The sequence below is a fragment of the Ursus maritimus genome, unplaced genomic scaffold (genome assembly GCF_017311325.1).
Source record: "Ursus maritimus isolate PB19 unplaced genomic scaffold, ASM1731132v1 scaffold_20, whole genome shotgun sequence".
NCBI lineage: Eukaryota > Metazoa > Chordata > Mammalia > Carnivora > Ursidae > Ursus > Ursus maritimus.
Window position 1 is genome coordinate 28,530,528 of NW_024424453.1, and position 14,908 is coordinate 28,545,435.

General features: G+C 43.0%; 1 pseudogene; it reads right to left on the reverse strand.

Annotated features, from left to right (window-relative positions):
- Positions 1 to 5,265: 5,265 nt before the first annotated feature.
- Positions 5,266 to 14,389, reverse strand: LOC103681789 (annotated as a pseudogene).
- Between the last annotated feature and the right edge of the window lie 519 nt (positions 14,390 to 14,908).

Below are 14,908 nucleotides of genomic sequence, written 5' to 3' on the forward strand. Positions count from 1 at the left end.
AGTGTAAAGTGACTAAATGCTCCAATCAAAGACATGGGGTGGGTGAATGGATAAAAGCAACAACAAACAACAACAAAATAAGACCCACCCATATAATGCCTACAAAAGACTCACTTCAGACCTAAAGACACACATAGAGTGAACGTGAAGGGATGGAAAAAATATTCCATGCAAATGGAAGTGGAAAAAAAAAAGAGAGAGAGAGAGAGCTGGGCTAGCAATACTTACATCAGACAAAACAGAAACAAAGACTGTGACAAGAGACAAAGAAGGCCATTATGTAATGACAAAGGGATCAATCCAATACAAGGAGCGTATAACAGTTGCAACTATGTACACACCCGACATAGGAGCATGTAAATATGTAAAGCAAATATTGAGTGAAAAAGGGAGAAATTCAAAGTAATACAACAATAGTAGGGGACTTCTGAAACATCCCACTTATACCAATGGATAGATCATCTAGACAGAAAAATCGATAAGGAAACAGTGTCTTTGAACAATACATTAGCAGACTGGACTTAACAGGTTTTATATATAATTTCAGATATATATAGATTATTTTATCCACAAATAGAAGAATACACATTCTTTTCAAATGAATATGAAACATTCTCCAGGATAGATCACATGTTAAGAAACAAAACAAGTCTCAAATTTAAGAAGATGGAAAAGATGCTTGATGTGATTTCACACAAGACTATGAAACTAGAAATTAATTACAAGAAAAAACAAACAAAAATCAAAACAAAAACAAACGCATGAAGGCTAACAAACAACGTGCTACTGAAACACCAATGAGTCAATAAAGAAATTAAAAAAAAAAAACAATACCAATGAAAACAGAAACAAAACACTTCCAAATCTTTGGGACAGAGCAAAGTAGTTCTAAGAGGGAAGTTTATAGTGGTACAGGCCTACCTCAAGAAATAAGAAAAAAATCTCAAAGAATCTGGGGCACCTGGGTGGCACAGCGGTTAAGCATCTGCCTTCGGCTCAGGGCGTGATCCCGGTGTTATGGGATCGAGCCCCACATCAGGCTCCTCTGCTATGAGCCTGCTTCTTCCTCTCCCACTCCCCCTGCTTGTGTCCCCTCTCTCGCTGACTGTCTCTATCTCTGTGAAATAAATAAATAAAATCTTAAAAAAAAAAAAAAGAAAGAAAGAAAGACCAGAGTGGTAACAAGCAAAATATAGATTAAAAAAGCAGTGGAAAAGATCAATGAAACTAAGAGCTGATTCTTTGAAAATATAAACAGAATTGATAAAACCTAAGCCAGATTCATCAAGTACCAAAGAGAGAGGACTCAACATCAGAATAAAATGAAAGAAGATCCAACTTACAACATAGTAATACAAAGAATTATAAGAGACTACTATGAAAAATTATATGCCAACAAATTGGACAACCTAGAAAAAGTGGATAAAGCCGTAAAAACATACAATCTTCTGAGACTGAATCAGGAAGAAATAGAAAACTTGAACAGATTACTAGTAATGAAATCAAATCAGTAATTTAAAAAGCTCTTAAACAAAAGTCAGGACTGGTTAGCTTTAGAGGTGAATTCTACCAAACATGTAAATTAGAGTAATATTGATCCTTCTCAAAGTCCGGGAGTGCCTGGCTGGCTCAATCAGACAAGCATGTGACTTTTGATCAAACTCTTCCAAAAAAAATAGAAGAGGAAGAAATGCTTCCAAATTCATTCTACGAGGCATTACCCAGGTACCAAAACTAGACTAAGACACTACAATAAAAGAAGATTACAGACCAATATCCCTGATGAACATAAATGAAAAAATCTTCAACAACATATTAGCAAACTGAATTCAACAATACATTAAAAAGGGCGCCTGGGTGGCTCAGTCGTTAAGCATCTGCCTTCAGCCCAGGGCGTGATCCCAGGGTCCTGGGATCGAGTCCCACCTCGGCTCCTCCGCTGGGAGCCTGCTTCTTCCTCTCCCACTCCCCCTGCTTGTGTTCCTTCTCTCGCTGGCTGTTTCTCTGTCAAATAAATAAATAAAATCTTTAAAAAACAAAACAAAACAAAAACAATACATTAAAAGGATCATTTGCCACCATCAAGTAGGATTCCTGGAATACAAGGATGACTCAATATCCATAAAATCAACATAATAAATCCACATTAACAAAATGAGTAAACCTTATATAATCATCTCAGTAGATGCAGAAAAAGCATTTGACAAAATTCAACATTCATCCATGGTTAAAACTCTCAACAAAGTGGGTATTGAGGGAATTTACAGCAAAATAAAGGTTGTATATGACAAAGCCACAGCTAACATGATACTCAATGATGAAAAGCTGAGAGCTTTTCCTCTAACATCAGGAACAAGATAAGGATGTCCACTCCCAACACTCATTCTACAGAGTACTGGAAGTCCTAGCCACAGCAATCATACATGAAAAATAAATTAAAGGCATCCAAATTGATAAGAAAGAAGTAAAACTGTCGCTATTTGCAGATGACATACATAGAAAACCCTAAAGACACCATCAAAAAGCTATTAGAACTAATAAATGAATTTAGTAAAGTTGCAGGATACAAAAACCAATATGCAAAGATCAGTTGTGTTTTTATACACTATCAGATCAATAAAGAACTATTAGAGAAATTAAGGAAACAGTTCATTTACAACTGCATCAAAAGAATGAAATAGGAATAAACTTAACCAAGGCAATGAAAGACCTGTATACTGAAAACTAGAAGACACAATGAAAGAAACAGAAGATGACACAAATAAATCGAAAGATATTCTATGCTCATGGATTGGGAGAATTAACACTGTTAAGGCCAGAATTCACATTGTTAAATGTGAAAACCTAAAGCAATCTATGGATTCAATGCAATCCCTATCAAAATCCCAATGGCACGTGTCACACAAATAGAACAAACAATCCGAAAATTTGTATGGAACCACAAAAACCCTGAAAAGCCAAAGCAATCTTTAAAATTTTTTTCTTTTGTGTATAGTTGACACACAATGTTACATTAGTTTCAGGTGTACAACATAGTGATTCAACTTCTCTACATGCTCTGGTAGGCTCACCACAAGGGCAGCTCCCATGTGTCACTGTGCAATGCCATTACAGTGTCACTGACTGTCCTCCCTCTGCTGAGGTTTTACTCCCGGGACTTATTCCATAATAGAAGCCTGTATCTCTCACTCTCCCTCACCCCTTTTGTCCATCTCTTCTCCCCCCTTTCCTCTGGCAACCATCAGTTTGTTCGCTGTAATTATAGGTCTGCTGCTGCTTTTTGTTTTATTTTTTAGTTTCCACATGAGTGACATCATATGGCACTTGTCTTTCACTTATTTTGCTTAGCATAATACCCTCTAGTTCCATCCATGTCACAAATGGCAAAATCACATCCTTTTATGGCTAATATTTCAGCGTGTGTGTGTGTGTGTGTGTGTGTGTGTACACCACATGTCCTTTATCCATTCATCTATTAATGGACACTTGGGCTGCTTTCATATCTTGGCTATTGTAAATAATACTGCAATAAACATTTGGGGTGCATATATCTTCTTGAATTAGTGTTTTCATTTCTTTGGGTAAGTACCCAATAGTCGAATTATTGGATAAGATATTTCTGAAAGATTTTTAAGTAATCTCTACACCCAACATGGAGCTCAAACTCACAACCCAGAGATCAAGAGTCACATGCCTACTGACTGAGCCAGGCAGGCGCCCCTGGATAAGATATTTCTATTTTTAATTTTTTGAGGAACCTCCACACTATTTTCCACAATGACTGTAACAATTTACATTCCCACCAACAGTGCAGAAGGGTTCCTTTTGCTTACATCTTTGCTAATAATTGGTATTTCTTTTCTTTTTGATACTAGTTATTCTGACAGGCATGAAGGGATATCTCATTGTTTTGATCTGCATTCCTCTGATGAGTAGTGATGTTGAGCATCTTTTCATGTGTCTATTGGCCATCTGGATGTCTTCTTTGGGAAACTGTCATCAAATCTCTGCTTGATTACTACAGCTTTGTAACACATCTTAAAATCTGGAATTGTGATGCTCCCAGCTTTGTTCTTCTTTCTCAAGATTGCTTAGTCAAAGAAGAAACAAGAAAGAAGAACAAAGCTGGAAGCATCACATTTTCTATGCTCCAACTGTATTACGAAGCTGGAACAAACAGTATGGTGTTGGCATAAAAACAGACACACAGATTAATGGAACAGAGAGTCCAGAAATAAACCCATGTATATACGGTCAATTAATTTGACAGAGGAGGCAAGAATATACAATGGGGAAAGTACAGTCTCTTCAATAAATGGAGTTATGAAAATTGGGCAGCCACATGCCAAAGAATGAAACTGGGCCACTATCTTATACCACACACAAAAATTAATTGAAAATGATTTAAAGACTTGAACATAAGATCTGAAACCATAAAACTCCTAGAAGAAAAGACAGGCAGTATGTGTCTTGACATTGGTCTTGGTGAGGAGTTTTTGGATTTAACACAAAAAGCAAAAATAAACAAGTGGGACTACATCAGACAAAAAGCTTCTGCACAGGGGCGCCTGGGGGGCTCAGTCCTTAAGCGTCTGCCTTCGGCTCAGGGCGTGATCCCGGCGTTATGGGATCGAGCCCCACGTCAGGCTCCTCCGCTGCGAGCCTGCTTCTTCCTCTCCCACTCCCCCTGCTTGTGCTCCCTGTCTGTCTCTCTGTCAAATAAATAAATAAAATCTTTGAAGAAAAAAAAAAAAGCTTCTGCACAGCAAAGGACACCACCAACAAAAGGAAAAGGTAACCTGAGAAAGGGAGAAGATATTTGTAAATCATATATTTTTCCCCCAACTCCATTTATCAGTTCTTATTCTTATTGTCTGATAGCTGGCATCAATACCTTAGCAAAACCACTTAAAATTAGCTGAATATCTAAAATAGTAACAAGTACAAAAGATAGACAAATTAAAACCATTTAAAAAGTAATAGACATCATAATTTGTACTTGACCATAACTTCTATATTCAGAAATGATTGTAAAATTAAAACCTTAGAGGGGCGCCTGGGTGGCTCAGTCGTTACACGACTGCCTTCGGCTCGGGTCATGATCCCAGGGTCCTGGGATCCAGCCCCACATTGTTGTTGGGTCTCCTGCTCGGAGGGGAGTCGGTTTCTCCCTCTCCCTCCGCCCCTCACCCCCCGCCCCTGTGTGCGTGCTCGTACTCTCTCTCATAAATACAATCTTTAAAGAAAAAAAAATTAAAACCTTAGCAGAACTGTACACCGTGTACTTTGAGTGATTTACGTCTTAGAAAAAGGCTGTTTCGCTGTTACACCCTTAGTGTCTCCAGAGGGCTGAGGAGAGAAACACCATGACACTTTGAACTTCTACACTTTTCTCTTGACTGTTGCGCGAGCCCTGGTGCTCTGAGGTAGCTCCGGCCAAGGTCCGGGACACAAGGCTGAAGACTTCCCAAGGCGTATGCATTCTTTTGAACTAAAAATTCAGGCGGGCTTTGCCCTGTGGCTGTGCAGGGTGCGAATGAAAGGCCGCTCCGCCCTGACCGACGGCAAGCACTTCAGGTAGGGGTCGGCACCTCTCAAACTTAGTTCGCCCCCAAACATGGCTCAGCTGTCAGCTCTGCAGTTGGCAGGCTGCTGGTGCAGCAAGAACGGGGTAAGAAACGGATTTGCCGTTGGTGCAGCTCGGTCGAAAGCGAGCACCTTCAAGACTCGGGTCCCCTTCCCACGCCCGGCTTCTCGGTGTGGGTATCGCGAGGGACGCACGCGCCCTGGGCCGTGGTGCCGCCAACGCCGAGGCCAGCAGCGCAGCGGCAGTGCCCGCGAGCCCAGCTTTTCCCCCCACACAGACATCGAGGCAGCGGCTCATTCTGTATTTTACCTTCTCCTACTTCAGCTCACCAGCCCACAAGGACGGCCCCCGGGCTGTCAGTCACGTCCGGCTGTTTCTTCACGTAGCCCATTCGGCTTACGCCTCACCTCCAGGTCGCCAAGGTACGTGCGAACGAGCTTGCGGCAGCCCGGACTTCGCTGACGTCACTGGCTTGTCTTCTGCTACAACGGATACGGCCATAGCATGTGGCCACCCAAACTACCGTCTACCGGACCGTCAAGAGGTACCCATGGTTTTCCTGGGCCGGGTGAAGTAATAGCTGAATTAAAAGCCCGGACATGTTCATGTTCTGTTTTTTGTTTTTTGGTTTTTTTTTTTTGGATTCAGCCGACTTCTTTTGAGTCTCTTCTTCTGCTTCATACACATGAACGGTAAATGCAGGCTGTTTATGGTTTGCTTTCCAGGGAGGAACAGTGACGTACTCATCGTTTATGGGAAAACCCTTAAAAGATGCAACCCATCTTGTCTTGGGCCTCTGCCGTGGCGCTTGAGGGTTCCTGGCCTTTAGTACCGCCAGCCTGGGGCAGATGGGGGTTGCTGGGTGGGTGCTGCCTTCTCAGGGTTGTGGTGATTTTTTTTTTTTTAAGAGAGAGAGAAACACACACACACAGAGCACCAGGTGAGGGGCAGAGGGAGAGGGGGAGTCTTAGGCTCCATGCCCAGCGCAGAGCCCGATGCAGGGCTCAATCTCACAACCCTGAGATCATGACCTGAGCCAAAACCAAGAGTCAGAGGCTTAACCCACTGAGCCACCCAGGTGCCTTGGGGTTGAAGTTCTCCCGGTCCTCTTGGGGGCACCAAATGCCACACTTAGGTCTGGACTCAGAGCTGCCCACCACCACTGCTCCCAGGGTCGTGGCGGGATCAGCCTGTGGCACCAAGCAGCATGGACTCTGTCCCGCTGACCCCACCAAGAAATGTTCCAGCCATAGCCACTGCTGCAGCCCAGGTCGGCCTGCCCACTGGGGATCACACAGTCCTGAGGAAGTTGTAAAAGCGGTAGGCAGGAACTGCCAGGTGTGGAGGGCTAAAGTTGCCCCCTGTAAATCAGATATCTGAGAAGGGGTTAATATCCAAAATGTATAAAAACTCCTACAACTCAATAGCAAAAAAGAATCAATCCAATTAAAAAATAGGCAGAGGATCTGAATAGACATTTTCCCCAAACAAGGCACAGATGGCCCATAGGTATGTGAAAAGATGCTCAGCATCACTAACCATCAAGGAAACACAAATCAAAACCACAAGGAGCTATCACTTAACCTCTGTCAGAAAGGCTAGTATCAAAAAGACAAGAAATAACAAGTGTTGGCAAGCAGGTGGGGGAAAAAAGGAAACTTCCTGCATTATTGGTGGGAATATAAATTGTTACAGCCATTAGGGAAAACAGTATGGAGGTTCCTCAAAAAATTAAAAATAGAACTGCCCTATGATCCAGCAATTCCACTTCTGGGTATGTATCCAGAGGAAACAAAAACAGTAGCTTGAAAAGATATCTTCATCCCCATGTTCAGTTTAGCATTATTTAAAGTAAGCAACCTAAGTGAAAGTCCACCCATGGGTGAAAGGATAAGACGCTGATGTATACACACACCCGAACACCCACACCAACACTCCACAGGAAAACTATTCAGACATAAAAACAGAAGGAAATCTTACCACTTGTAACATGGATGGACCTTGAGGGCATTATGCTAAGTGAAATAAGTGACAGAAATACAAATACCAGATCTCACTTACATGCGGAATCTAAGACAACAACCCCCAAAACTCATAGATACAGACAACAGATGGGTGGTGACCAGCTGTAGGGGGTGGGGTAGGAGAAATGAGTGAAGGGGGTGGAAAGGTACAAACTTCCAGTTATAAGCGAAGTAAGTCCTGGGGACGTAGTGCGCAGCACGGTGACTATGGTTACTAACTCTATTGCATATCTGAAAGTTGCTAAGAGAATCAATCTTAAAAGTCCTCATCACAAGAAAAAAATTTTATAACTATGCTGACAATAGACATTAACTAGACTTACTGTAGCGATCATTTTGCAATACATACAAATATCAAATCATTATGTTGTACACCTGAAACTAGTATGTTATATATCAATTATACCTCAATATAAACAAAAACAACACAGGCTACCACCGAGTCCAAGTTCTGGTGGCCAACCAAATAAGCTGTTAGAATCTTGAGAGGTAATATTTTCAATCCAGAATCTCTAATAAGTGCACCCCTATCAATGAATTCATCTCCATTTAACGTTCCATTCTGTTCTCCTGGCTTTAACCCTTCAAATACACTCCCACGCTTATTCCCCAGACTTCTGCCAATACATGTTAGGAAAAGCGCTTTCCTTTCCCTCACACTAGCTATGGGTGTAGTGGTAACAAAGAAGTTCTCGAGAATGAGCATGTCTTTGCAAAGCAATCTGTCTCAAGTGGGGAATCTCAGGATTTTCAAGAAAAGGTTAGCTTTCTCAGCTACCACAGGAGGGCAAACTATGTCCACTGGCAAGGAAAGCTCAGAGAGATCTGAAGGTGGTGGTTGTTGTTGGTTTACATTTTGTTAAATCCAGTTTCGTTTTTTTAAAAGAAGCTCTATGCCCAGTGTGGGGCTCTAATGCACGACCCCGAGATCAAGAGTCTCAAGCCCTTCCGCCTGAGCCAGGCAGGAGCCCTGAGGCTTGAAGTTTTAAAACTCTGTTTAGTCTGAGTCCAACCAGATGTTGCCGTTCCAAGTTGCAGGCACTGTCTTTCCCAGTCAATATCCTAAATGTCACATGAGACACTTAATGAGGTTGTGAATTCAACTGATGTTCTAATTCTGCCTTGTGCACAATTTTGTTTGGTTTCAGGAACATCAATCAGTCCCCCAGCTACATGAAATGATTCTAGTAGGTCTGGCCTGGAGGCTCTCTGGTCCCTGGACTGTGACTTGAGCTGAGAGTTTAAGGACCTGAGCCTGCCATTTATTCTCAGAGGCACTCCAGGGGGTGCAGCAGCAGCCCCTCCTGGGTCCTGGCAGACATCATCACTGCTGTAAAGGTCAAGTGCAGCCCAGCTCAGGGGCTCCCAAGGCCCCTGCTTCATCACCAGCAGAAGTAGCACCTTAACTGTATTGCCTTGGCACGTCATGGATCATAAGCAGCCCATTCCCACTGGCAGGGAGCTCATCATTTCACTTGAATCCAGAGGCACCAGCAAACCAAACCCCAAATCCAAACTTGGAAGGTTTTTCCCCTGAGACCATTCCTGGTACCATTTCATCAGCCAGTATTCAGCCAGGAAGCAAATTAAACCAGTAAATGTAACAGGAAAACTGTAATATAAAGAATTATGAACTAGTAAAACGTTTGGTGAACTGCTAAGCAGGGTCAAAGGGTACGTAGGTAGGGATAAGCAGTAGCGACGCAGACAGCAGGCCCCGCCCCCACAGCTGAGGAACAGTGAGCACCGAGGGAACCTGGAAACTTGGAGCTGGGGGCCTGCTCAAGGCCGAGGCTCAAACCTGTGAGGGGAAAACGTGGTTGCCACCGCAGCACCCAGCCTGACCTTGGCAGAGAAACTTGGAGTCGTGGCTGAACGCTGAGGGCCGCTGAGGTGCACGCGGTCGGCCCCAAACGCCAATCTGCCAGCCGCCCTGCAGACCCAGAGGGGCCTTGCTGACTCACAGTGTGGCTCTAGCGCCCTCTGCTGGCAAAGGGGAGATGTGCACAGGGTCCGGAGTTCCTGAGTCACAACGCGGCGCAAAGACTGGCCGCTTTGGAAGCCAGATGCAATCAATTAACGCCCAAACCACGACTCCCAGGAAATCTAGGAAAGCAACCCGCTAAATTCAGAATGTGGAAAATTCTACAAGCCAAGTGAGCAGGTTTCTTCAATAACTGAACGGTAAGAATAACATGGGGAAATTCTGGGAGGCTTAGAAAACTAAATGCAACAGGTCATCCTCCTGGATTCTATTTCAAACAAACCAACTGTAAAGCACCATGGAAACGAGAGACTGTGAACACCAACTGGCTGTTTGATACTAAGAAAACGTTAGGTTTTTAGGTGTGGTCATGCTATTATGGTTAAGTCTTTATCTCTAGGTGAAGTATTTATGGATGAAATAGGTCTGGGTTTAGCTTTAAAGTAATCCAGGGAACGGGGAGGGTGTTCATAAGTGAAAGGAGAGTGGCTGCAAATTGATAATCATGGAAGGTGGGTTATGGGTTCCACGGCATCTATTACACTATTCTTTGGACTCCTGTATTTGAAAGTGTTCATTATAAATAATCCTAAGAAAAATAAAACCCCACCCCCAGCAAGTAAATAAAGGATAGTACAACTCACCTCCACGTTGGGAAGTCTGTATGCGGCTGCTCTGAGAGCCAGGCAGTGGAGAAGCCAGGCTCCAGTGCGTCCACACTGACCTTGGGATGGCAATACGGCAAAGGGCATTTTCAAGTCAACCGAGAAGAAACATTTCTCTCCCACCTCGCTTCTCCAGCCTTAAATCCAGCTAGAGGAGTGGAAGCAGAGCCTCATGGTTAAGAACGTGCTGGAGCCAAAACACCTGGGGTGGAATCCTCGCTCCTTCATTACCAGCCATGGGATTTAGGCAAGTTACTTAACCTCCAAGAACCTATTTTCTCATCTTGAAGGGACCGCCAGGGATTAAATGAGCAACACTTGCTCCTGTTTAGAAGCATGCCTGGCCCAAGGTTAAATACTGTATTTTTTTTTTAAGATTTTATTTATTTGTTTGTTTATTTATTTAGAACACGAGCAGGGGGAGGGCCACGGGGAGGAAGAGCGAGAACCCCTTGCAGATTCTGCGCTGAGCTCAATTTCACGACCCTGAGATCATGACTTGATCTGAAATCAAGAGACAGTTGCTTAACTGGCTGAGCCACCCAGGCACCCCACTGTTTGAGTGCTTTTTAAAAAATTCCAATGAATGATTTGCTATTTAAAACGAATGATTTTTTTTTAAACACTTAGCTCCCAACCTGAGCTAAGGTTTAAAAGAAAGAGAAGGAAGAAGGGAATGTCAGGGAAGAACAAAGGAATATAATGGAAGCTTGCAACCTTCTTTCACCCCCATTCTCATGGTGCTGTTGAGGGTGGGAGTTCCTGATTTCCAGCTTTAATTCGGGTTCTAATTAAAGACATACATTTTAACTGTAAAATCAGAGAAACCCAGGAAGAAAATCGCAATGGTGCCAGCATGTTAAAGCCAAAACCAAGCCTAAGAGGACTCCTCTCTGTGCCTACATGCCCTTAAAATGGATGCGTAAGTGCAACCCATCTGACCCTTAAAAGGAAAGAGCTGGTGAGTGAAGTGAATCTCAGGCCAAGAGTGTGGGTAGCAGAAGCGGCTGAGGTTCCAATTCCTAAGTAGATGAGTTGTGGGATTCTGCAGTTGCTGATGCTTATCTCTTGCAAAGTTAATTATGGTTCATCTTGGAGTCATCAGGGAGAACTGCATGATTCTAAAGAAATCTGTAAAACCCAGAGGTGGTGTAACTGGGCAGCATAATGGACGAGCAAATTAAAAGTAGCCACGAGCAGGGTAGGGCAGATTAACAATTGCAGGGAGTGAATTCTAGAACAGATTTACTGTCAAGACACAAGGCCAGCAGAATAAGATCACTGCATAGAGAAGGAAAACAAAGTAATTGCAGTAATCCTATTAATGCTGAGATCATTTTCTAAGAAATGGGAAATATTAAAAATGGTATTTGTATCGATAATTCCTGAACTATAAAAAGGTATACATAAAAATCAAAAGACCCCCCCCCCCCCCCCCCCCGCCCATTTCAGTTGGAATTTGCCCCCATTTCACAGTATCCAAGAACGCGCTTACAGACGTGATCATCCTTTCTGGGCTCAGAATACAACTGAAAACATTTTCTACATTTCTCTAGCCCTGTGACTTTTCCAACTCAGTCACAGAGAGATCATCTCTTATTTTGAAGTAACCCAGTGGGTCCCAAACTTTGCTGCACATTAGAATGAACTGGGGAACATAAAAAAAACACGAATTCCCCGTGGGCAAGTCACACGCAAACCAAGTAAACTAGAATTCCTGGGGAAGGGAGGGGGCGCCGGACTCTGGCATCAGTTTTTAAAAACCTTCAGGTTACGCCAAAATGCAGCAGTTTGAGAACCACTGACATCCCCTGTAGTCACCCTGCTTCTTGTAAAGAAAGTTGCTCACCCAGGATAAAAACTTCAGCCGCAGGCTTTTTTAGGGAGGAGAGACTATATAAACTTCAGGCATTAAAAAGGAAGGACACGGTCTCTGTCTTGTGTTTCCATATGCCAACATTCGAAACAATAGTTTATTTTGTATGTAAAGATGAAAAAAGATTAAATATCAAAGTTTTCTGAGTTTTCCTGGGGGAAAAAGGTAAAATCATCCAACTGGTGTTAACAGAGGCTAGAGAAAATTTTTGCCACTTTGTCCTAACAAGGTAAGAAATGGTAAAATCCGCTGGTTTAAGATGAAACCTTCAGAGCTTGGGGTAAAAAACTGCTCGGGTCTAAAGGAAGACAAAAGCAGAAGGCTGTTTCCTGAAATATCACTGCAAATTGTGGAACATCTAAGTATTTGCAAGAGAGTTTTAAAGTTATTCCCTGTTAAATCTGCTACCCCTTTAAGTGGGGGAATGAGTGCCTCCTATCTCATTAACCCAGCTTCTCACACGGTAGGAAAGCTATCTGCTCAAGCGTTTAACAGCTACGACGGCTCTGGAACGGGACTTGGTGTCCCTCGGACTTATGGACTTACACACTATTTTCCATTGTATTTGGAAACAAAGGAACTCACCCTTACAGAAGTTTCTTGCTGCATGCTCTGATGGAATCCCTGGAAAGTTCAGCTGGGGGAGGGTGTTCCCAGGTGAAATGAATTGACAACTGAAGCTCGACCCAGCTCCTGTGTTACTACCTACATCCAGTAGTCACTGAAAATTCTAGTCTCATTTGGCTCCAATGTCAAAAGACTACCTTAATGACTATATATATATATCTCCTAAATCCTTAATGTGGACATTACTCCTCTCATTTTAGATAATAAAACTGCGTATTTAAAGCAGTTCTTTTTCTTGGATTAATGTATCCTTCATAATATTCATTACCTTTCTATCAAGCTCAGAAGCAATTTATAACCGGCCTGCGTTCTGCAGGCCCCATTAATGCCTCGTTACATAGGCGGGTGATGAATTAAAACCACCATAGACCTGCAGTTTCAGACTAGTTGTTAGACTATCTGCTTATATGATTCTCTACTTTGTTGCTCCTGCCTAGCCGATTACCCCACTAACTTCTGTCTCCACTTTGTATAGAGGCATATCTTGTTCTATGCGTTTTGCTTTATTGCGCTTTGCAGAAACTGCATTTTTTACAAATTGCGGGTTTGTGGCAACCCTGAATCGAGCAAATCTATTGGTGTCATTTTTCCAATAGCATTTGCTCACTTCATGTTTCCGTGTCACATTTCGGTAATTGGTGCGGTAGTTGAAATGTTTTCATTATTGTTGTATTTGTTATGGTGACCTGTGGTCAGTGATCGCTCACGTTACTATTGTACGATTGTTTTGAGACGCCACACACTGTGCCCATGACCTGAGCTTAACTGATAAGCGTGTGGTGTGTGTTCTGGCTGTTCCACCGAATAGCCATTTCCCTCTCTCCCTCCTCTGGCCTCCCGATTCCCTAAGACACAATAATATTGAAATCAGGGCAATTAAGAACCCTACGTGTTCAAGTGAAAGAAGACTTACCTTCTCTCACCGTAACTCAAAAGCTACGAGTGATTAAGCTTAGCGAGGTAGGTGTGTCAAAAGCCAAGATGGGGGCAACTGCGTGGCTCAGCTGGTTAAGCATCTACTCTTGGGTTTCGGCTCAGGTGGTGACCTCATGGGTTGTGGGATCGAGCCCCACATGGGGCTCCCCGCTTAGTGGGGAGTCTGCTTGAAGATTCTTTCCCTCTGCCCCTCCTGTCACTGGTGCACACCCATGCATACTCTCTAAAAGAAAGCTTTAAAAAAAAAAAGAAGCCATCAAACAGCATCACAATGCTACACAGAAATCCTTTGTAAAAGGGTCAATCAAAACAGCAAACTTCATAACTGTCTTAAGAAACTGCCCCAGCCACCCCAACCTTCAGCAACCACCACCCTGGTCAGTGAGAAGCCATCAACATCGAGACAAGACCATCCCAGCAAAAAGACTATGATTCGCTGCAAGTTAGCATTTCATAGCAATAAATAAATTAAGGTACGTAAATTTTTTTAGGCACAGTGCTATTGCACACTTAAATGGACTACAGTATAAACATAACTTTTATACGTCCTGGGAAACCAAAAGATTCATTTGACTCACTTTATTACAATATTTGCTTTATTGCGGTGTTTTGGAACGGTACCTGCAACATCTCCATGGAATGTCTGCAGATTCTGGCCTCAATGCTTTCGTCAGTCACCATAATCAGCATGGCTCTTCTTCCCCATTCCTAACCCACACTCCAAACTCGACATCCCTTCCTGCATGTTTCTACTCCAAACCAATCTCCCATTCTAGTAGAGGCAGATAGACATGTGAAATGTTTAGCGTGCCAGTAACAGGAGTCTTCAACAAATGGTGCTGGATAACTGGATATACACAAGAACCAAGTTAGACTCCTACCTCACACCATATTCAAAAATTAACTCAAAATGGGGTCGCCTGGGTGGCACAGCGGTTAAGCGTCTGCCTTCGGCTCAGGGCGTGATCCTGGCGTTATGGGATCGAGCCCCACATCAGGCTCCTCCGCTGTGAGCCTGCTTCTTCCTCTCCCACTCCCCCTGCTTGTGTTCCCTCTCTCGCTGGCTGTCTCTATCTCTGTCAAATAAATAAATAAAATCTTAAAAAAAAACCTCAAAATGGATTAAAGATCTAAATGAAAGAGCTAAAACTACAAAACTCTTAGAATAAGCATAAATATTTATGACCTTGGTTAGGTCACATTCCTTAG